The sequence below is a fragment of the Gossypium hirsutum genome, chromosome A05 (genome assembly GCF_007990345.1).
Source record: "Gossypium hirsutum isolate 1008001.06 chromosome A05, Gossypium_hirsutum_v2.1, whole genome shotgun sequence".
In the NCBI taxonomy this organism is placed as follows: domain Eukaryota; kingdom Viridiplantae; phylum Streptophyta; class Magnoliopsida; order Malvales; family Malvaceae; genus Gossypium; species Gossypium hirsutum.
The window spans coordinates 49,692,806-49,718,659 of NC_053428.1; the positions used below are offsets into that span (position 1 = coordinate 49,692,806).

Consider the following 25,854-nt stretch of genomic DNA (forward strand, 5'->3'; position numbering starts at 1 on the left):
CGGCCTACGCCCGTGTTGCATAAGGGTGTGGGTGCACATGGCCGTGTCTTGCTTCATTCGCTTCTCCCACGCCCGTGTACATAGGCCTACGCCAGTGTTCGTTTTGACAGTGTCGACCACAGGTGAATGGCATGGGCGTGTCACACGCCCGTGTTACATTCTCAATTTCAACCACAGTTTCAAGGCATGGGCATGTCTCACGCCTGTGTTGTTTTGGCTGTTTCGCCTACGGCCATGTCGCACGACCGTGGCAACTTATCGCATCCTGTGTTGGGTAAAAAAAATCTTACCCTGTTTTCACACGGCCTAATACACGCCCGTGTGCCTGGCCGTGTGGTCTTTAGAAAGCCTACGTTCCATGATTCGGTTAGTATGTTAGATGTTAAAAACTAAAATTTAAAGAAATTAACACTGTTAGTTCTCGGGTTGCCTCCCGAGAAGCGCTTATTTATAGTCTAAGCTTGACTTACCTCTCTTCTGCATGGTCAATGTAACACCCCGAACCCGAGACCGACACCGGAGTCGAACACAAGGTGTTAACAGACTATAAACCCCTTATCAAGATATTTTCCAGACACTGCCTAATCTGCGTACTTGTCGCTTTAAAAATCATATCTTGAGTTTCACAACTCGTAAATCAGTTTCGTGATTTTTTCCCTGAAACTAGACTCATGTCCCCACCTATGTATTTTTTTCTAGAATTTTTGGTCGGGCCAATTAGTACAGTTTATTAGTCAAAGTCTCCCATGTTACAGGGGTCGACTACACTGACCTTTTCCCATTACGACTTGGATATCTCTCTGCACAGAGCTTCAATACTGATGCCGTTTGTTTCTCTGGAAACTAGACTCAGAGAGGAATCCATACATATATGGTATGACCCCTAATTATCTCTGGTCAATTTATAGTGAATTTCCAAAGTGGGAACAGGGAATCCAGAAACTGTTCTGGCCCTGTTCCACAAGAACCTGTATATCTCTTACTGTACTGTTCATATGATTGTTTCGTTACTTTCATATGAAAGTAGATTCATCAAGGTTCGATTACATAATTTATTCGCTATTTAATTCCACTCCTACGAATTCTTGTGATTTTTCCAATCCACACCACTGCTACTGTCAGCCTCTGTTTTCAAAGTAAACCTTACCTATTTTCGGGGTTTCATGGACCAACTAGGGCCTTGTCATACATATGCCCACATATGATCATACTTAGCCATTCCAATGGCTGATCATTTGCTCAACACTTCCATTCCAACTATAGTTACATCATTAACCATCTATACATTCATAAACACGAATGGTCTAATGCCATACTCCACTTCTACAAGCCATTTTCGCATGGCTGTACACTTATACATTTCATAAAGTACTCGAAAACAACAATGGGTAGTCCTATACATGCCATATCAAAATTCAACCAAAATAGTACCCAAAAGAGCCTTTGATAGTGTGGGCGACTTCGACTTCAAGATCCCGAGTCTGATAGCTGGAGAACCAAAAATCTATAAAACAGAGGAGCAGTGTAACGAGTAAGCAATTTATGCTTAGTAAGTTTTGAGCAAGGAATTCCAGCATAAACAAAGAATAACACACATTTAGCTAAACGGAATATTTCATAATACGCAATTTACCGATATCACACTTGCTTCACAACATTAACAACCCTTATGTACATACACAATAGACTAACTTAGCCGAAGGCCGGTAGCTCGTTTATCAACTGAGCGAACATTTATTTGTAAGGGCTCGATTAAATTCAACACATACGTAACATATTCCCATATTGGGATGTTTTTCGAGTATTCGCTGGAATTTTACAGCAAGCTCATTCATTACCAAATCACGTACCTTCGGGATTTAACCGGATATAGCTCCTCGTTCAAATGCCTTCGGGACATAGCCCGGTTTTAGTAACTCACACAATGCCTTCGGAACATAACCCGGATTTAATAACTCGCACGAATGCCTTCGGGACTTAACCCGGATTTAGTATCTCGCACAAAGGCCTTCGGGGCTTAACCCGGAATTTGTATCTCGCACAAATGCCTTCGGATCTTAGCCCGGATATATTCACTTAGCCCGAAGCCTTCGGGACTTAGCCCGGACAGCATTCAATTAATCATGCACATCTAACAATAATTCATGGCACATTCATATTTCATTTTCATTTGCGAAACTCAAACACAAGGCACATATCGTCCTTGCACATTCGGCTCAATAACCACACATAGAGCATGATTTAATCACATCGTAATTTAAGCTCTCTTACTCAAGAACTTACCTCGGGTGTTGTCGAACAATTCCGCTAGCTATTCAACCACTTTTTCCTTCCCTTTATCGAATTTATTTCCCCTTTGCTCTTGAGCTTAATTAAACAAATAAATTGATTTCATCATTTAGGCATCAAAAAGATGAACACAAGGCACTTAGCCCATATTTATACATTAGACATTAAAGTCTCATACATGCAAAAATCATGCATCAACACAACATATTAGCTAATTTCTTTCCCCTTGGCCGAATATGCATGTCTATTTTTGGGGTCGATTTCAACACTTAATACACACATATACACACTAGTAAAGCATCCTCCCCCTTTTCATCAATTTAACACATGCATTGCTCATTAACATGCAAAGTTACATTCGGCCTTAGCACACATCTTGCTAGCCGATTCTTCTCCATTTAGCAACCAATGCACATATGTGCTCACACAAAAATGCTAAAAAGGAGGTTCAAGAATCATCAAGCCATCATCACATGCATCATTAACAAGCTTCATATTTTGCATGCAATGGCATTAACACAACCTCCACCTAGGCCGAATCTTAACTCATCCTCATGCCTCATCACCACAACATCAAACACCAACCAAGAATGATGCATCCATGGTCAAGTGCCAATTCCATCACATAGCAAGATTTAGACCATGGGCTAGGTAGAACTCAAGCTAACAACTAAAACATGCATGCATCTCATGGAACATCATCAAACATACCTTAGCCTAGCTACATGCATGGCCGAATCTCTTCACCTTTCTTCTTCTTTCCTCCTTAAAATTTTTGGCCAAGGATGAACCAAAGGATGAGAAAATTTTTTCTTTGTTTTTCTTTCTAATTTAGGCTAAATGAAGGTGAGAAAAGGATGAACAAAGATCTTCTCCTCTCTTTTCTTTAGCTCACGGCAATAGGGGGGAAAAGAATCAACTACACACTTTTTTTTTTGTGTATTCATCATACTCCTTTTCATTATTTAATTTCCATGCCTATTATTTTATTTTTTTCCACCCATGATGCACCAACAAAACATGTCTATGACATGTCTTGGCCATCAAACTTGGTCTACCATGCTTGTCATGGCCGGCCACTACTAGCAGGGGGGAATTTGACATGCAAGTCCCCCCTTTGTCCACATGCACTAATAGGTCCTCACACATTGACCTATCACATTTTAGAATTTTCTCACATAAGTCCTATTCACTAAATTCACATGAAATCAACCAAATTGAAGCTTGAAATTTTCACACATTCATAATTACATATTCTAGACAATAAGTATCACATTCAAACATTTCGGTGACTCGGTTTAGCGGTCTCGAAACCACTTCCCGACTAGGGTCAACTTTGGGCTGTCACAACTCTCCCCCACTTAAGAAATTTTCGTCCCCGAAAATCTTACCGATAAATAGGTTTGGGTATCGTTCTTTCATCGAGCTCTCGGTCTCCCAAGTAGCTTCCTCGATCCCGTGTTTGAGCCATAACACCTTTACTAGCGGAACTCTTTTGTTTCGCAACTCCTTCACTTCACGAGCTAGGATACGCATCGGTTCTTCTTCATAGCTCATGTCGACTTGAATTTCAACCTCTGATGGGCTAATTATATGCGATGGATCAGATCGATAGCGTCGAAGCATCGAAACATGAAAGACGTCATGAATCTTTTCAAGCTCCGGGGGCAAAATCAATCTATACGCAACCGGACCAACTCGTTCGGAGATTTCGTACGGCCCAATGAATCTTGGGCTCAACTTGCCCTTACGGCCGAACCTGAGTATCTTTTTCCAAGGTGAAACCTTAAGGAACACTTTGTCTCCCACCTGATACTCGATGTCTTTTCGTTTCAAATCTGCGTACATTTTCGTACTCCCCGGGTGAATTGACATTCGGCTACAATGGGCTTCGTTCAGAATCATCGAAATGAGTTCCGAATTCCTTGGAACACACAAACGATTTCTGAACCTCAAACAATCATCATCATCAATTTGAAACTCCGATTCCTCGTTCGGAAAACACTTAGCCCGTTTTGCAACCAATTCATCATCGACTTTCTGAGCTTCACGAATTTGGTGAGTCAATAATGGTTTAGCTTTTAATTCAGCTACTAACACATTGTCTGGTAGAACAGACAAATGCACGTTCATCGCTCGTAAAGCAAACAATGACTTCCGGCTTAAGGCGTCCGCAACCACGTTAGCCTTTCCCGGGTGGTAATCAATGACAAGCTCGTAATCTTTCAACAACTCAAGCCAACGTCTTTGTCGCAGATTCAAGTCTCGTTGAGTCATCAAATATTTGAGACTTTTGTGATCCGAAAATACATGGCACTTCTCACCAAACAGATAATGTCGCCATATTTTTAAAGCAAACACGATGGCAGCTAGTTCGAGATCATGGGTCGGATAATTCCTCTCGTGTGGCTTCAATTGTCTCGACGCATAGGCCACGACTCGACCTTCTTGCATCAATACGCAACCCAACCCAAGTAGGGATGCGTCACTATAAATGACAAACTCTTTACCTGATTCGGGTTGCACCAAAATTGGAGCTTCAGTCAAATGAGTTTTCAGTTGGTCGAAACTTTTCTGACATTTCTCCGTCCACTCGAACTTAACATCCTTTTGAAGTAGCTTCGTCATTGGTGTGGCTATCATCGAGAAACCTTTCACAAATCGTCGGTAATAACCGGCGAGCCCCAAAAAGCTCCGAACTTCAGTAATATTTCTCGGAGGTTTCCAGTCAAGTATGGCTGAAATTTTGTTCGGGTCAACTCGAATACCCGACGCGGATACCACATGACCCAAGAAGCTAACCTCTCTTAACCAGAACTCACACTTACTGAACTTAGCATATAACTGCTTATCCCGCAAAATTTGCAGCACTAGCCTCAGATGCTCAGCATGTTCGGTCTCATCTCTTGAATAGACCAAAATGTCATCAATGAACACAACTACGAACCGATCCAAATACGGTCTGAAGATCCGATTCATCAAATCCATAAATACTACAGGGGCATTAGTGAGCCCAAACGGCATCACTAAGAATTCGTAGTGACCATATCTCGTTCTGGAGGCAGTTTTAGGAATATCTGAATCTCGAATTCGCAACTAATAATAGCCCGATCTCAAATCTATTTTTGAGAACACTGAGGCTCCCTTCAGTTGGTCGAACAAATCATCGATGCGCGGCAACGGATATTTGTTCTTTATCGTCACTTTATTCAGGTGACGATAGTCAATGCACAACCTCATGGTTCCGTCCTTCTTTTTCACGAACAATATTGGTGCACCCCAAGGTGAGAAACTTGGTCGAGCGAAACCTCTATCCGTCAGTTCTTGCAACTGAGCTTTCAACTCCTTTAACTCGGTTGGTGCCATACGATACGGAGCTATCGAAATCGGCGTAGTCCAGGTACAAGCTCAATACCAAACTCTACCTCCCGAACAGGTGGTAAACCCGGTAATTCTTCCGGAAAAACATCCGGGTATTCACAAACCACCGGCACAGATTCGGGTTTCTTTTCTAATTCTTTGTCATCAAGTACATACGCAAGGTATGCTTCGCACCCTTTTCTTACATATTTCTGTGCCAACATTGCTGATATTACAGCTGGCATCCCCTCCAAGTCCGTAGACTCAATTCGGACTACTTCGTTATTTGCGCACCTCAAATCAATAGTCTTGCTCTTGCAATTCACAATCGCATTATGCGCGGTCAACCAATCCAAACCAAGGATAACATCAAATTCATCAAACGGCAAAAGCATCAAGTCCGCCGAAAAACAGGAACCTCGAATTTCCAGGGGACATTTCTCACACACTTTGTCGACAAGCACGTAATGACCCAAGGGATTTGACACCTGAATTACACACTCAGTAGACTCAATAGGTAAAGTCTTACTGGATGCTAAGGTTTCACATATGCAAGAATGAGTAGAACCGGGGTCAATCAAAGCAATTACATTAGTATCAAAGAGAGTGAATGTACCGGTAATAACATCAGGCGAAGAAGCATCCTCGCGGGCACGTATAGCATAAGCTCTAGCAGGCGCACGAGCTTCGGATCTGGTTATATCATCTCTAGATCCTCTCTGACCACCACTAGCATTGCCCGTATTTCCAGATGGTCTACCTCGAGCAGTGGTAGCACCCGGTTTCCCACTCTGATTTTCATTCTGTTCAAACAACCTCGGGCAATCTTTAATGAAGTGGTCAACTGATCCGCACTTGTAACAGGAGCGGTCAGGGAATCTACAACTCCCCGAATGCCATTTACCGCAATATCGACATTTCGTTCTATCTCGACGTTCATTCCCAACACTGGCGACCGAAGTGCCTCGTGTACCCACAGGGGGTCGATCACGATCTCGTCTAAAAAGGCCCGAAGTGCCTCTAAACTGGCCCGCATCATCTCAAAATCTCTTCGATGTCTGTTGAAGAGACCTTCCCGAGGATCTTTTACGAAACTCTCCAGTTCCCTCATCAACTCTTTGCTTTTCTTTTCTAAGCTCTTCGGCTTTACAAGCTCGTTCAATAAGTACCACGAACTCTCGTATTTCAAGAACGCCAACGAACATTTTTATATCTTCATTCAGCCCATCCTCGAAGCGTTTACACATAATAGCTTCGGACGAAACACATTCCCGAGCGTATTTGCTAAGTCTAACAAATTTTCGCTCGTAATCAGTAACCGACATGGAGCCTTGCTTAAGCTCAAGAAATTCCTTCCGTTTTTTATCAACAAATCTCTGACTGATATACTTTTTCCGAAACTCAGTTTGGAAAAACTCCCAAGTTACTTACTCTCGGGGCATAATAAAAGTCAGAGTACTCCACCAATAGTAGGCAGAATCACGTAGCAAGGAGATAGCACACTTTAGGCATTCATCGGGTGTACAAGATAGCTCATCGAGTACCCGGATAGTGTTGTCCAGCCAAAATTCAGCTTGCTCGGCATCATCGCTATCCATAGCCTTAAATTCAGTAGCCCCATGTTTTCAGATTCTGTCAACTGGGGGCTTATTTGACCTTATTTGGTCCGTTACCGGTGGTATTGTAGGTGCGGGGGTAGTATTTGTCGGGAATGAAGGTTGTGGAACAGCCATATTAGTTCGAATGTATTGGTTGAACCAATCATTCATCACGCTATAGAATGCTTGTCTAGCTTCATCATTCCGATTACTAGCATTAGGTTGAGAGTCTGCCGGCACTGTCCCTTGTGCGGGAGCAGGCGCTACACTCTCAAGATCATCAGCTACCTCTCGGTCACGATCGGGATCCATTACTATAAACACATTTACAATTGTCAGAAATCACCACACTATCAAGTAATCACATAAAATGGCATGTATAGCTAGACCCAACACATTACGGTAGTCCTAGAATCGACTAAACCGTAGCTCTGATACCAATTAAATGTAACACCCCGAACCCGAGACCGACACCGGAGTCGAACACGAGGTGTTAACAGACTATAAACCCCTTATCAAGATATTTTCCAGACACTGCCTAATCTGCGTACTTGTCGCTTTAAAATCATATCTTGAGTTTCACAACTCGAAAATCAGTTTCGTGATTTTTTCCCTGAAACTAGACTCATGTCCCCACCTATTTATTTTTTTTCTAGAATTTTTGGTCGGGCCAATTAGTACAGTTTATTAGTCAAAGTCTCCCATGTTACAGGGGTCGACTACACTGACCTTTTCCCATTACGACTTGGATATCTCTCTGCACAGAACCGTTTGTTTCTATGGAAACTAGACTCAGAGAGGAATCCATACATATATGGTATGACCCCTAATTATCTCTGGTCAATTTATAGTGAATTTCCAAAGTGGGAACAGGGAATCCAGAAACTGTTCTGGCCCTGTTCCACAAGAACCTGAATATCTCTTACTGTACTGTTCATATGATTGTTTCGTTACTTTCATATGAAAGTAGATTCATCAAGGTTCGATTACATAATTTATTCGCTATTTAATTCCACTCCTACGAATTCTTGTGATTTTTCCAATCCACACCACTGCTGCTATCAGCCTCTGTTTTCAAAGTAAACCTTACCTATTTTCGGGGTTTCATGGACCAACTAGGGCCTTGTCATACATATGCCCACATATGATCATACTTAGCCATTCCAATGGCTGATCATTTGCTCAACACTTCCATTCCAACTATAGTTACATCATGAAACCATCTATACATTCATAAACACGAATGATCTAATGCCATACTCCACTTCTACAAGCCATTTTCGCATGGCTGTACACTTATACATTTCATAAAGTACTCGAAAACAACAATGGGTAGTCCTATACATGCCATATCAAAATTCAACCAAAATAGTACCCAAAAGAGCCTTTGATAGTGTGGGCGACTTCGACTTCAAGATCCCGAGTCCGATAGCTGGAGAACCAAAAATCTATAAAACAGAGGAGCAGTGTAACGAGTAAGCAATTTATGCTTAGTAAGTTTTGAGCAAGGAATTCCAGCATAAACAAAGAATAACACACATTTAGCTAAACGGAATATTTCATAATACGCAATTTACCGATATCACACTTGCTTCACAACATTAACAACCCTTATGTACATACACAATAGACTAACTTAGCCGAAGGCTGGTAGCTCGTTTATCAACTGAGCGAACATTTATTTGTAAGGGCTCGATTAAATTCAACACATACGTAACATATCCCCATATTGGGATGTTTTTCGAGTATTCGCTGGAATTTTACAGCAAGCTCATTCATTACCAAATCACGTACCTTCGGGATTTAACCGGATATAGCTCCTCGTTCAAATGCCTTCGGGACATAGCCCGGTTTTAGTAACTCACACAATGCCTTCGGGACATAACCCGGATTTAATAACTCGCACAAATGCCTTCGGGACTTAACCCGGATTTAGTATCTCGCACAAAGGCCTTCGGGGCTTAACCCAGAATTTGTATCTCGCACAAATGCCTTCGGATCTTAGTCCGGATATATTCACTTAGCACAAAGCCTTCGGGACTTAGCCCGGACAGCATTCAATTAATCATGCACATCTAACAATAATTCATGGCACATTCATATTTCATTTTCATTTGCGAAACTCAAACACAAGGCACATATCGTCCTTGCACATTCGGCTCAATAACCACACATAGAGCATGATTTAATCACATTGTAATTTAAGCTCTCTTACTCAAGAACTTACCTCGGGTGTTGTCGAACAATTCCGCTAGCTATTCAACCACTTTTTCCTTCCCTTTATCGGATTTATTTCCCCTTTGCTCTTGAGCTTAATTAAACAAATAAATTGATTTCATCATTTAGGCATCAAAAAGATGAACACAAGGCACTTAGCCCATATTTATACATTAGACATTAAAGTCTCATACATGCAAAAATCATGCATCAACACAACATATTAGCTAATTTCTTTCCCCTTGGCCGAATATGCATGTCTATTTTTGGGGTCGATTTCAACACTTAATACACACATATACACACTAGTAAAGCATCCTCCCCCTTTTCATCAATTTAACACATGCATTGCTCATTAACATGCAAAGTTACATTCGGCCTTAGCACACATCTTGCTAGCCGATTCTTCTCCATTTAGCAACCAATGCACATATGTGCTCACACAAAAATGCTAAAAGGGAGGTTCAAGAATCATCAAGCCATCATCAGATGCATCATTAACAAGCTTCATATTTTGCATGCAATGGCATTAACACAACCTCCACCTAGGCCGAATCTTAACTCATCCTCATGCCTCATCACCACAACATCAAGCACCAACCAAGAATGATGCATCCATGGTCAAGTGCCAATTCCATCACATAGCAAGATTTAGACCATGGGCTAGGTAGAACTCAAGCTAACAACTAAAACATGCATGCATCTCATGGAACATCATCAAACATACCTTAGCCTAGCTACATGTATGGCCGAATCTCTTCACCTTTCTTCTTCTTTCCTCCTTAAAATTTTTGGCCAAGGATGAACCAAAGGATGAGAAAATTTTTTCTTTGTTTTTCTTTCTAATTTAGGCTAAATGAAGGTGAGAAAAGGATGAACAAAGATCTTCTCCTCTCTTTTCTTTAGCTCACGGCAATAGGGGGAAAAGAATCAACTACACACTTTTTTTTTTTTTGTATTCATCATACTCCTTTTCATTATTTAATTTCCATGCCTATTATTTTATTTTTTTCCACCCATGATGCACCAACAAAACATGTCTATGACATGTCTTGGCCATCAAACTTGGTCTACCATGCTTGTCATGGCCGGCCACTACTAGCAGGGGGGGAATTTGACATGCAATTCCCCCCTTTGTCCACATGCACTAATAGGTCCTCACACATTGACCTATCACATTTTAGAATTTTCTCACATAAGTCCTATTGACTAAATTCACATGAAATCAACCAAATTGAAGCTTGAAATTTTCACACATTCATAATTACATATTCTAGACAATAAGTATCACATTCAAACATTTCGGTGACTCGGTTTAGCGGTCCCGAAACCACTTCCCGACTAGGGTCAACTTTGGGCTGTCACAGTCAAGGTGGTGCGAGGAGTTTACACTCCTCATCCCTGCTATCATCTTTATCAACATAAGGTTTAAGACGAGTATTGTTTACCTTAAATGTGCCAAATTTGGGATGAATCACCTCGATTGTACCATATGGGAAAATACTGAGAACCGTAAGAGGAAATTCTTCATCAGGTTCAGGAGTGGCAATGCGAGGATCTGCTACATCTAATAGTACTTTGTCTCCAACCTTAAGTTGTTTTGGTGAGGCATTGAGCTCATCCTGGCTCGATTTCGATTTATTAGGTATTCTCGATTTCTGTGTCCGCCATTCATCTAGCTCCTCAATTTGTAGCCTTCGTTCTTCATAGATAGGTCCCTTGTTGTTGTTTGAACACATCTCATATACATTCTTCATAACTATTTCCTGCACAGAGGGTTTCACCACATGATCAGTACTAGTAGAATGACTTATACAACCACCTTCAATTTTTGATGTGTTACTCAAATTACGAGCTTGAAGGGTGATTGTTTCATCTCCCACACGAAGTGTGAGTTCACCTGTACCAACATCAATAATAGTTCTAGCAGTCGCTAAAAAGGGTCATCCTAAAATTAAAGGTGCGTTACTATCCTCTTCCATGTCTAGAACAACAAAGTCTACCCCTAGGAAATCTAATGGTTTTATCAGCCAATTGAACTTATCGATAAAATTAAATTTATCGATCTTAACAAGAACATCTTCAATAATACCCCTAGGAAATCTAATGGTTTTATCAGCCAATTGAATGCTCATCCTAGTTTGTTTGGGTTTCCCAAGACCTAGCTATTTAAACATTTTATAAGGCATAACATTAATGTTTTCCCCTAAGTCAGCCAATGCATTATGAACATCTAAACTACCAATTAAACAAGGAATCGTAAAACTCCCTGGATCTTTCAATTTGTTGGGTAGCTTATTCTGTAATATGGCTGAGCAAACTACATTCAACTCCACATGCAATGCCTCATCCAACTTTCGTTTATTTGTTAAAAGCTCCTTTAAAAGTTTGACTCCGTTTGGCATCTTCGAAAGAGCTTTAATAAATGATAAGCTAATATGTAACTTTTTTAATAATTTAAAGAATTTACCGTATTGTTTTCTGTGCTGTCTTTCCTTGTCGCGTTTGGCTATGGCACACGGGGTTTGTACTCTGGAAATGATTTTCTGACACCGAGATGAATTTTGTTAACATCTCTTTAAGGTTCGGCTTCTTTTCTTACTGGTAAGGTGGTTGTTGAAAACCCGGAGGATGTTGTGCCCTTTGATTTCCTTGACCGCCCCACGAGAAATTGGGATGGTTCCTCCAACCTGCATTATAAGTGTTACTATACGGGTTATTTTGGGGTCTAGAGTTATTGTTACCCATTTATTGGACTTGTTCCTCCTCGATGCTAGGGTTGAAGGGTTGATATTCTGTGCATGCTCCTCCTCCATTTGAATCACACCTCATCACTGGATGTACCTGAGTAAAACCACACAAACCGTCAATCTTTTTATTTAAGAGTTCTACTTGGTTAAATAGAATAGTAACCGCGTCGAGGTTGAAAACACTTGCTTCTTTCGTCGACTTTGTCCTCATAACTTGCCACTGATAGTTATTCAGTGACATCTCCTCAATAAATTCATAAGCCGCCTTAGGTGTCTTATTATTGATAGTTCCACCAGTGGTTGCGTCAATCATCTGCCGAGTCAAAGGGTTCAGGCCATTGTGAAACGTTTGGACCTGTAGCCAGAGTGGTAACCCATGGTGAGGGCATCTTTGCAAAAGGTCCTTGTATCTCTCCCACGCATCGTAGAGTGTTTCTAAATCCATCTGCACAAAAGAGGAGATATCATTACGTAATTTGGCTGTTTTAGCCGGCAGAAAATATTTTAATAAAAACTTTTCGGTCATTTTTTCCCAAGTAGTGATTGACCCTTGTGGTAACGAGTTCAACCATTGTTTAGCCTTATATCTCAACAAAAAAGGGAATAACCGAAGGCGAATGGTGTCATCAGAAACGCCATTAATTTTAAAAGTGTCGCAAAACTAATTACTAAAAATTAAGAGGTTTGGTTATCTAAACTAATTACTAACTAAGAATGCATAGAAAGAAAACTTGGGAAAATAATTTTGGGAAAATTTGATTGATTAAGACAATACCTAAGGAAAAATCCACCTAGGCTTCACTTGTTATTTGACTCTGAATCAGACGATTTATTCATTTGACTTGATCCGTAGAAATCCCTAAGTTATATTATTATCTCTCTCGAGACTAATAAGGTCTAACCCTTGGTTGAATAATTGAAATCTGTTTCTAATTGACACCCTAGAATTGCATTAACTCGATCTATGGATTCCGTTATTAGGTTTCACCCTAATCCGGCAAAATCTTATCACCCTATCTCTAGGCGTGCAATCAACTCCGCTTAATTATGAAAAATTTACTCTTAGACAGGGTCTATTCCTCCTCTGAATAAGAGCTTAACTTGAATCAATATCCTGGAATATCAAAACAAGAATTAAGAACACATAATTAAGAACAAGTCAAATATTTATCATACAATTCAGATAATAATAACAAGATCCGTCTTAGGTTTCATTCCCCTTAGGTATTTAGGGGGTTTAGTTCATACTTATGAAAGATAACATCTCAAAAGCATAAAGATAACAAAACATAAGAAAACCCAAAACTCCTGAAGGAACTTAGGGGGAGATCTTCAGTCTTGAGGATGAATCCAGCTTCTGAGATGGATCAATCGGCTTTCCTTGAGTAATTCCTTGCTTCCTACTCTGTGTCCCTTTCTTAAGTGTCTCATCAGGTGTTTAAATAGGCTTTTGAATGCCTAAGAGCCCTAAAAATTGGCCTTTTCTGAATAGAACCATACTTGGGCTCGGCAGGGACACGCCCATTTGACACGCCTGTGTGCAATTACTCCAGCCTGTGGTCAAGGCTGTTGAATAGGCATGGGCGTGTAGTCTACCCGTGTAAGTCGTGCTTCAATCTTGCCAAATGGACACGCTCATGTGACGAAGCCCACGCCGTGTTGATTTCCCACATGGGTCCATTTGCTCCGTTTTTGGCCCGTTTCTCTCTCTTTTTACTCTCCTATGCTCACCTAAGTATAAAACATGAAATTAAAGGATTAGGAGCATCGAATTCACCAAATCTAAGGAGAAATCATCCATAAATGTGCTAAGCATTGTATAAAAATATGTATAATTTACAGTTTATCACTCTCAAATGAATCCAGAATATAAAATGCCGAAAACTAATGGTAATGGGAAAACAGTTTCCCAACGAGTGGTCATCGCTGAGCCTTCATCGCACCAACCCGCCAATGACTGAGGGTTACCTGTACAGATCAGACAATCAGATGTGAGTTTTCGTAAACTCAATGTGTAACCCAATAAAGATAGTCATGCAACATATACAGAATTTCATATACAGTTAGATACAGATTCGGACCTAAGTCCATAACAGAAACAAACATCAGAATCAGATAACAGATCAAACATATAGAATCCTACCCCTATCCTCTACACGCCATCTTCGTCCATCCCATCACGCCATGTGGGGTTAAAAACACCCACCCATCTCTACACACCATATAGTGTCGATGCGACACATAACAGATAATATCTAGTCAAGCTGCCAGAATATAGGCGAAAGGTCGCCATACAGATTACTTCCTCCACATATAAAAATCCCACCCCAAGCACAGATACAGAATATAGATGCAACAATAACAGAATAAACATGCTTAACATGCTCGTATACAGATAATTACATACTTAACAGTACAGTCAGGCATACATATCAGCTTCCTACTCAAATCAGACTATCAGATATTAGATCACATGAAATAGGGTTTGGTTAACCCTTTCCGACCCTATGGTAGCTCCACAATCAATCGGAATGACCCGTGCGATGCAAGGGAAAATTTTAGAATTCTGGGCCCATATTCTCCTGTGGGCCCACATGCCCCTATGGCCCACACGACCAGAATGCCCTAGCCCAAAACCTACACACCCGTGGCCCACACGCCCAACTTGGCCTAGCCCTTGTGGCCCACACGGCCACACTCACACCGTCACACGGTCATGTCAAGCGCACGATCACACATTCGTCAGTCACACACGGCCGGCCACACGCCCGTGTGGTATTGACAGACCCAATTTTTAGATTTTTCCAAACCTTGTTTTCTTACGTTAGGGGTACACACCTAGTTCGATTTTGATGCGTAAGCAATCCCAAGCCTACCAAAACCTACAAACGACATTACATGCTCTTAAAATCAGTTTTTAATCCACAATTAAATCGAACCAACGAAACCTTTAATAGTGAAATTCAAATGCTCGTTACTTACCCAACTTCAAGAACAAACCTGACTACTATTTTGCAGGAGAAGAATTTTGTTCCTCATGATTCGCTGCCAAACAACCTAGAATCATATTACCAAAAGGACCAGAATTGGTATAAAACAATTAAAACAACTACCCTTAATTCAAACAAAACTCACTACCCTCGCTTACCAAACACACGAAGAGTTCAAAAATCATATCACCGCAATTTTGGAAGAACAATTTTGACAGATCAAGGAAAAAGAACTTTTGTTGGGAAGAAAACAGAGAGAAAAAAAATGTCAGAAACTAGAAAAGGGAGAGATTTTGGGAAAAAAATAAAAATAAAAATTAAAAGTTTAAACTAAATCCTACTACATCCACATCCATAGCCACCTAACTAACTCAGAATCCCACTACCATTAAACCACTATCAACCACCATCGTAAAAAATTAACACCCACACTCACACGGGAATTCGAACACAGGGCCTCCAACAAGCTAACTCCTTACCACTCGAACCAGCAAACTCATTCTGATATGAGTTTACTAACAAGAAAATATAACCTAACCCACCAAGGATAGGGCTAAGGTCTAAAATAAAAAACAATTTCCAAAAGTGAGACTTGAACCCAAGACCTCATAGACACACTCAGAACACTTAACCACTGAAGTAGATACACATTTTATTGTTAGATTTCACAAAAAAAAAGACTTAAATTATTCATGGCGTTACAACTGGTACCTTAAAATTGTAATCACGGGCACAGAGTTCTTGGAACTATAACACTAGTACAAAGTACTTGAAACTGTAATCACTAACAACTAGTGCCTAGAACATCCTAATGACATGTCATTTGTGTCTTATCTATTCACTAAGCTCACTCGAGCTTATTGTAAACTCTAATTTATATAGGTTTCTTTTAATAGTTTATGGCAATTTTTTACTTAAAAATACTATTAATATCAAGTATTTGATTACTAATTGGGAAAATTTTATTTATAATTCAATAATGAGCATGATTTAATGGAGAATGTGATTTTATGCTATTATCACATTAAATTTGTACATAACTTAATTATTTTATGATATATATTGATCTTGACATTTTTTTTAATGTAGTTAGACCAAGGAAATTATGCATGATTTATTTATCAAATAAAACTGCATGGACATGCCCAATTTCACTCCATATGGATAGCAGACATATATAAAATCAGTCAAGAAGAAGTTGATTTGATCCAATTGAAAAAGGGTCCATTGATGGACAAGTCTGGTAAAAAATTTGGTCACCAAACCATCCAAACAATGAAGAACAAGCCTAATTCGGCAAAGGCATTTAGATTGATCATAAATTCACTTTTGGGAGATTTACTGGAGGTCCTTGTAACACCCCACACACGTACCCTACGTCGAGATGGAATACGAGGTGTTACCTAACTCGGTTACATACAAACACATGTTTCTTAGTCATCAAAAGTTAGTCAAATTTAAAACTTTTCCGATTCTTTATTAAGAACTTCATAACAAAAGCTTACAAGGTTCCATCCATCATTTAAAACCATTCGAGAATGATTTGGATCTTCCCACAAACTTTGAAAAATATTACTAGATACAGGAGCGCATGCCCGTGTGACCAATTCGACATGGTCGTGCTGTTGGCCCGTGTGGCTCACACGGCCTAGGAAATGAAAGGACACACTCGTGTCCTCCACCCATGTAGAAATAATTTAAAATGCACACCTACAAGGGTTTTCACACTGCCTGCCACATGCCCGTGTCCTTGGCCCGTGCCCTTCACACGGCCATGACACGCCTGTGTCCCAGCCCGTGTCCCAAAAACATAGACATTCTTTTTCTGACGTCAGCAACCCCAAAATGTCACACGGCCAATGCACACGATCGTGTACTAGGCCGTGTCCTTCACATGGCTAAGACGCACGATCGTGTCTCTGCCCGTGTGTTTACTACCATGCATACTGACTTGAAAATTTTACTTGCAGGTGACACACAGCCAGACCACATGCCCATAGGGTAGACCGTGTGTTACACAGCCTAGACACATGCCTGTGTGTCTACCCGAATAAACAATATGAGGCTATTTACCAAGCCTCTTTGCCACCCTTACTTACACAACCTACACATTAGCAACCAAAACCAATTCAAGGCTATCTCATGCAACCAAATCAGCCACAATAAACAACATTCCATGTGTGCATTTTACTCATCTACGAAGATAAATTCCTTGTATATGAATCAAAATGGATATTAGCCATAATTTGAGGCTTAGTACAAAATGAGAGATATATCCCAAGCCAACACATTTAGCCAAATTGATAATGACACAAAACACAAGTCTAGTTCCTTACACATGCCATATTCAAAAATATAAATCAAACTATACCAAAAACTTCGATTGATAGTGTGATTGATATCTCTCTTCCATTAATCGTTAAGCTAGATAGGCGGCACTATAAGAAAATGGAAAAGGAGAGGGAGTAAGCATAAAGTTTAGTAAGTTGCACATAAATTAATATACAACATAACTTTATCATTCATCAACAAGCTCATAATATACAATTGGGCATAAGCAAGACTTACTCTCAATATTTAGTACACATCGTATATCATAAAATGTGTTCATATTTTATATATACAAAACAGGTACCTGTACAACTCACAACATAGTTATACTTTGCTCGTTAACTTGAAATCATAACTTTCACCATTAAACCATTTGGAACACTATCAAATATCCATTAAGCCTCAAACATGGGGTAAGGTGTAGATGCCATGTCCCGGACATGGTCTTACACAAGCTCTAGCATATATGTGCCAATGCCATGTCCCAGACATGGTCTTACATTGACACATCTCGTAATCAATGCATGTCCCAAACATGTCTTACACTGACTTACGTCTCGAGGCCGATGCATGTCCCAGACATGTCTTACAATAGCACTTGTCTCAATGCCGATGCCATGTCCCAGACATGGTCTTACACTGGCTCTCATAATGTGGCCAATGCATATCCTAGACATGTCTTAGACTAGCTCACAATAACCCATATATTATGGCATGAATATCCGATTTATTTCCTAGGTTCAAACGGGAACTCTACTATCTCTATTACCATCATTCTTTCTCAATTCCACAATCAAGCAATTCATGCTATATTAAATTCAAGTACAATTCAACACATACATTAACAATGTAGTTGTATTATTTACATACAACTTACCTCGGATTACAAAATGTGGCGATTAGTCGATTTAATCGATTTGCTTGGCTTTCCCCCAATTTAAGTTTGGATTTGGTGATTCTTGATCTGTAAGTGCAAAATGCACTTATTTAGTCACTAAATAAAATTTAGCAATCAAAAATTCATATCTTTGGTAAAATAACCATTTTGCCCCTAGACTTTGACAAAATGATCATTTTACCCCTAGGTCCGAAAATCGATTTTTATCAAATTTCTTCATGTCTTAAGCCTAGCCGAACTCTTTTTACGCTTATATCAACTCCAAATTCCAACTATTTCACATACTTAACATCTATTTTACAACTTCTGCAATATAGTCCTTTTAGGTGTTTTCATGCTAACACCTTTCACAAAAGTTGTTCCTAACACACCCAAGACTTATTTTCTTCCATAAAAACCCAGCAAACATTACAAATCCTTTCATGGAAAAACCCTACACTCTTGATCATTTTCCAAATAGTACCCTCATTTGAAAGCCCATGTTTCAAGGGTCTCAAAAATGCAAAAATATTCAAGAAAAACCATTAAAATAACTTACTTGGGAAGGATTAAAGTTGTTGAAATTTCAAGCTCTTAAAACCCCATTTCTTTGCTGAAAATTTCGGTCAAAAGAAAGGATGGAGAAAAGAAAATGATAGCTAAGCTTTTTGGCATCATTATAGTACACATTATGTCATCAACATTACCTAATGTTGACTTTACCACACTTTCATCTCTCATGGCCGACCAAGCTAGCACAATAGGGTCTAATTGCCCTTTAAAGGCCCTTAATATTTATTCTCTAGCTATTTGACACTTTTAGCTATCAATTTAGGACTTTTGCATTTTATGCGATTTAGTTCTTTTTCTCAATTGAGCTCACGAACATCAAAATTAACTCACCAAAATTTTCATGCACTAATATAAACATGCAATGACTCCAGAATAATAATAAAATAATTTATTTGACTCCAAGTTTGTGGTCCTGAGATCACTATTTTGACTAGGCCCTAAATCGGGCTATTACATTTCTCCCGCTTAGGGATTTTCGTCCCCGAAAATCTTATTGGCGAATAAGTTTGGGTACTGATCTCTCATAGTCTCCTCAGGTTCCCATATGGCTTTCTCGACTCTTTGTCTATGCCACAAAACTTTCATGAGTGCAATACTCTTATTTTTAACTATTTGACTTCCCGAGTCAATATCTTAACCGGCTATTCGCCATAAGTCATTTCTGGAAGAATCTCAACCTCTGTTGGCACAATCACATGTGAAGGGTCTTATCTATGTCGGCATAGCATGGACACATGAAATACGTCGTGAATCTTTTCCAACTCTGATGGGAAAGCCAATCGATAGGCAACCGGTCCTACTCTCTCGATAACCTCATGAGGTCCTATGAAATGAGGACTCAACTTGCCTCTTCTACTAAATTTGAGGACTTTCCTCCACGGGGATACTTTCAAAAATACCTTATCGCTAATATGAAAATTAGTTTCCTTTCATTTTAAATTTGTGTAAGATTTCTGTCTATCTGAGATGGCCTTCAAGCAATCACGAATTAGTTTAACTTTCTCTTCAGTCTCTTTGATTAAATCGAACCTGTGAATCTAACTCTCTCTGAGCTCAGTCCAATATAAGGGCGTTCGACACTTTCACCCATACAAAGCCTCATAAGGCACCATCTTCAAACTTGACTGATAACTATTGTTGTAGGCGAATTCAACCAATGGTAAGTATCTTTCCCAACTTCCCTGAAACTCGAGAACATAACACCGCAACATGTCTTTTAAAATCTAAATCACTTTCTTCGACTATCCATCGGTTTGCGGATGGAATGTCATGCTAAAACTCAACTTTGTTCCCAATTCCTCTTGTAACTTTTTCCAAAACCTTGAGGTAAATCTTGGGTCTCTATCTGAAATAATCAACAAAGGCACTCCATGTAGCCTCACAATCTCAGAAACGTACAAGTCAGCTAGTTTCTCGAGAGAGTAATCAGTACGCACTGGTATAAAATGTGCTAACTTTGTTAGCCTATCCACAACAACCTAAACAACATCCTTATTCTTTGGGGTTACCGACAAACCTGTCACAAAATCCATAGTGATCCCATCCCACTTCCACTCGGGGACCATGATAGGCTGAAGTAGACCCGAAGGTACTTGATGTTCAGCCTTCACTTGCTGACACACAAGACACTTGGAAATGAACTCTGAAATGTCTCTTTTCATCCCCGACCACCAATACATTTTCTTCAGATCGTTATACATTTTCACACTACTCGGGTGGACGGACAAACACCCGCTATGTGCCTCAACTAAAATCTTCTAGATCAACTCGTTGTTCTTGGGTACACAAACTCTATCTTTGAACATCAAACACCCATCGACACCAACACGAAACTTGAATTTATTTTCCATCTCAGACTGATCCATCTTAGCTTGCAACTCCTTATTACCTTTCTGAGTGTCATGGATCTCTTGTAGAAATATCGGTCTAGCTCTCAACTCTGCTAGGATGGAGCCATCGCTAGACATAGACAACTGAGTATTCATGGCTCTCAAGGCAAATAATGACTTTCGACTCAAAGAGTCAGCGACTAGATTCGCCTTTCCCAGATGGTAGTCGATAATCAACTCATAATCCTTTATTAGCTCTAACAATCTTCATTGCAGCAAATTTAATTCCTTTTGAGTCATCAAGTACTTATGACTCTTGTGATCAGTGAATACTCGGCATTTCTCTCCATACAAATGGTGTCTCCAAATTTTCATCGCGTACACAATGGCGACCAACTCTAGATCATGTGTCGGGTAGTTTTTCTCATGAGGCTTTAGTTGTCTCGAAGCGTAAGCTATGACCATACCCTTTTGCATAAGCATGCACCCCAAACCATTCAAGGAGGCATCGCTATATATCACAAACTCCTTGCCCGACTCTGGTTGCACTAACACTAGGGCTTTAGTCAATAAAACCTTTAATTTCTCAAAACTTTGTTGGCACTTTTCTGACCATTCAAATTTGACATCCTTCTGTAATAGCCTCGTCATTGGAGTAGCGATCATAGAAAACCCTTGAACAAACCTTCTATAGTATCCAACCAAACCCAAAAAGCTTCGGACCTCTGTCATATTCTTTGGTAGTTTCCATTCAACAATAGCCAAGATTTTGCTTGGGTCAACTCTAATCCCGTCACCCAACACAATGTGTCCTAGAAATCCAACCTCCTTAAGCCAGAATTCACTCTTACTGAACTTGGCATACAATTTTTTGTCTCTTAGGGTCTGTAATACAGTCCTCAAATGCTTCGCGTGCTCACTCTCATCACGTTAGTAAATCAATATGTTATTGATAAAGACCACCACGAACTTATCCAAATACGGTCGAAAAATGCAGTTCCTCAAATCCATAAACATCGCCAGGGCATTAGTCAAACCAAAAGGCATGGCGAGGAACTCATAATGCCCGTATCTTGTCCAAAACGCACCTTTCGATACATCTTGCTCATTCACCCTTAACCGGTAGTATCTTGACCTCAAATCAATCTTGGAAAATATAGTGGCTCCCTTTAACTGCTCAGATAGGTCATCGATCATAGGAAAAGGATACTTATTCTTCAATGTTACCTTGTTGACCTATCTATAGTCGATACATAACCTCATCGATCCATCTTTCTTTGTCACAAAGAGTTCCAGAGTGCTCCACGTGGAAAATCTCAGTTTCACAAAGCCTTTGTCAATTAACTCTTGTAGTTGAACTTTCAACTCTTTTAACCCCGTAGGAGCCATCCTATATGGAGCAATCGAGATGGGTGACGTACCGGGGACCAACTCGACTCCAAACACGACTTCCCTCACTGGAGGCAATCCGGGTAATTCCTCCGGAAATACATCTATAAACTCACAAACCACTGGTACTGATTCAATCTTCAACTCAGACACTTGAGTATTCAGCACAAAAGCTAGGTAAGCCTCATATCCTTTTCTCAAATATTTCTCAGTAGTCAAAGACAGTACTATTATAGGCAAATTATCCGATTCATCTAGCCCAACCCGAAGAACATTTTCGTCTTCACATTTCAACTCAATAGCTTTTCTCTCACAGTCCACTACAACACTATGAAAATTCAACCAATCAATCCCAATGGATTACATCAAATTCATTAAACAGCAATAACATCAAGTTAGTCAGAAAATAATGATCTCTAATTGTCAAAGGACAATTTCTACATACTTGGTCCGCTAATACATGTCTGCCTAAAGGGTTAGACACTTTTATCACAAACTCAATGGACTTTACTATCATGTTCATACGAGGTATCAATTCTATACAAATATAAGAGTGGGCAAACCCCGAGTCAATTAAAGCAACAACAGATATTTCATGAATACAAAAGGTACCTGTGATCACATCAGGAGACTCTGCCTCTTCACGGGCACGAATAGCTTAAGTCCTTGCAGGCTCTCTATCCTCAGACCTCACTGCAGCATCTCTTGGTACACCTCTGCTAACAGCCCCGCTTCCGGGGTTCTTTTGTGATCTACCCCTCAAAGGAGCACTATTTGTTTTTGCTTCTTGCTTTTTCTCTCTCTCTTCCTTTTAAGGACAGTCTCGGATGAAATGTTCTAATGATCCACACTTAAAACAGCCCCTTTCATTCCCTTGACACTCACCAAAATGACACCTACGACATTGCGACCATTCTGGCCTATTTGCCCGAACACTACCGACGCTCATGACAGAAATGTCATAGGCTCTAGAAGTTGTGCTCTAACGGTTCTTGTTTCTATTTGAAAACCCCACTGAAGCATTCGATCGAGTAGTGAATTCCTTCGATCTCTTAAATGAGGACTGATGTGACTTCCCCATCTATTTCTTCTTTGAATCTCACGACTCAAAAGTCATTTTCCTCCTCTCTTTTACCAGCTCCTCTACCTTGCATGCTCTCTCAATGAGCACTACAAATTCTCTTAGTTCTAGGATGCCAACATATACTCAAATATCTTCATTGAGACCATCTTCAAACCTCTTACAGATAATAGCTTTTGTAGACACGCACTCCCGCGTATACTTACTGAGCCTCACAAATTCACGTTCATATTCCGTCACCGACATTCGGCCTTGCTTTAGCTCTAGAAATTCTTTCCTCTTTTGATTTATGAACCTTTGGCTAATATACTTTTTTTGGAATTCTTCCTGGAAGAATTCCCAAGTGAACTTCTCTCTCAGTACAATGGACACGACAGTATTCCACCACTAATAAGCTGAATCCACTAAGAGTGACACTACACACTTCACGCACTCTTCAGGTGTGCATGATAGCTCATCGAATACCCTGCTGGTATTCTCCAACAAAAACTCTGCCCTTTCTAGGTCATCATCTATACTGGCCTGAAATTCCTCGCCCTTTATTTTCGAATCTTATCCATTGGAGGTTTCTCCCTCCTAATCATGTCCTCACCTTGCGAAGCTACCGGGGCATACTGACGGATCTAATGAGGTGGGTGAGGTGGAGTGTTCGGATTCCCACGAACGAACTCCGTGTACCAAGCGTCCATTATTCGGAGGTAGGCTTCTCTAGCCCTTTGCCTTGGCCCATAGTCACAGGCTCACTCTCAACAGGCGTGGTCCCTTCGGCGGGAGCTAGTGCGGTACTCTCCACGTCATCCGCCTTGGCTCTATCAGGATCCATTTACTATATAAAAATACAATTTATATTCATCAGAAGTCGTCACACTATCAATATACAATTATGGCATGTATAGCTAGACCGGTACTCTCGCTAGGTTAGTCCTAGAACCAACTAAACTATAGCTCTAGTACCACTAAATATAACACCTCACACCCGTACCCTACACCGGGACAGAATACGAGCTGTTACCTAACTCGGTCACATACAAACATACATTTTTTAGTCATCAAAATTTAGTCAAATTTAAAACTTTTCTGATTCTTTATCAAGAACTTCATAACAAAGGCCTATGAGGTTCCATCCGTCATTTAAAACCATTCGGGAATGATTCGGATCTTCCCATAAACTCTAAAAAATATTACTAGATACAAGGGCACATACCCGTGTGGCTTACACGCCTTAGGCAATGAAGGGACACGCCCGTGTCTTCCACCCATGTGGCTCACACGCCTTAGGCAATGAAGGGACACGCCCGTGTCCTCCACCCATGTGGAAATAATTTTAAATGCACACCTACAGGGGTTTTCACAAGGCCTAGCACACGCTTGTGTCCTTCAAACGGCCATGACACAGCCGTGTCCCAGCCAGTGTACGAAAAACATAGACATTCTGTTTCTGGCATCAGCAACCCCAAAATGTCACATGGCCAAGGCACATAACCGTGTACTAGGCTGTGTCTTTCACATGGCTGAGACGCACGGTCGTGTCTCTACCCGTGTGTTTACTACCACGCATACTGACTTCAAAATTTTACATGCAGGGAACAAACGGCCGAACCAAACACCCATAGGGCAGACTGTGTGTCACACACGGCCTAGACACACGCCCGTGTGTCTACCCATATAGACAACATGGGGCTATTCACCAAGCCTCTTTGCCACCCTTACTTACACAACCTACACATTAGCAACCAAAACCAAATCAAGGTTATCTCATGCAACCAAATCAGCCACACTAAATAACATTCCATGTGTGCATTTTACTCATTTACGAAGATAACTTCCTTGTATATGAATCAAAATGAATATTAGACATAATTCGAGGCTTAGAACAAAATGAGAGATTTATCCCAAGCCAACACATTTGTCCAAATTGATAATGACATAAAACACAAGTCTAGTTCCCTATACATGCCATATTCAAAAATATAAATCAAACTATACCGAAAGCTTCGATTAATAGTGTGATCGATATCTCTGACTTTCGTTGATTCTTGAGCTAGATACGCAGCACTATAAGAAAATGGAAAAGGAGAGGGAGTAAACATAAAGCTTAGTAAGTTGCACATAAATAAATTTACAACATAACTTTGCGATTCATCAACAAGCTCATAATATACAATTGGGCATAAGCAAGACTTACTCATCAATATTCAGTACACATTGTATATCATAAAATGTGGTCATATTCTATATATACAAAACAAGTACCTGTACCACTCACAACACAGTTATACGTTTCTCGTTAACTTGAAATCATAACTTTCACTGTTGAACCATTTGGAACACTATCAGATATTCATTAAGCCTCAAAAATGGGGTGAGGTGCCGATGCTATGTCCTAGACATGGTCTTACACAACCTCTAGCATATCTGTGTCGATGCCGTGTCCCATACATGGTCTTACACTGACACATCTCGTAGCCAACGTATGTCCCAGACATGTCTTACACTGACTTACGTCTCGAGGTTGATGCACGTCCCAGAAATGTCTTACATTAGCACTTGTCTCAATGCTGATGCCATGT

General features: G+C 40.2%; 1 non-coding gene across 1 annotated transcript; it reads left to right on the forward strand.

Moving 5' to 3' along the window:
* Positions 1-12,585: 12,585 nt before the first annotated feature.
* Positions 12,586-12,692, forward strand: LOC121229971 (small nucleolar RNA R71). Its single transcript, XR_005927922.1, has one exon. It is a non-coding gene; the product is annotated as a small nucleolar RNA R71 (small nucleolar RNA).
* The last annotated feature ends 13,162 nt before the right edge of the window (positions 12,693-25,854 follow it).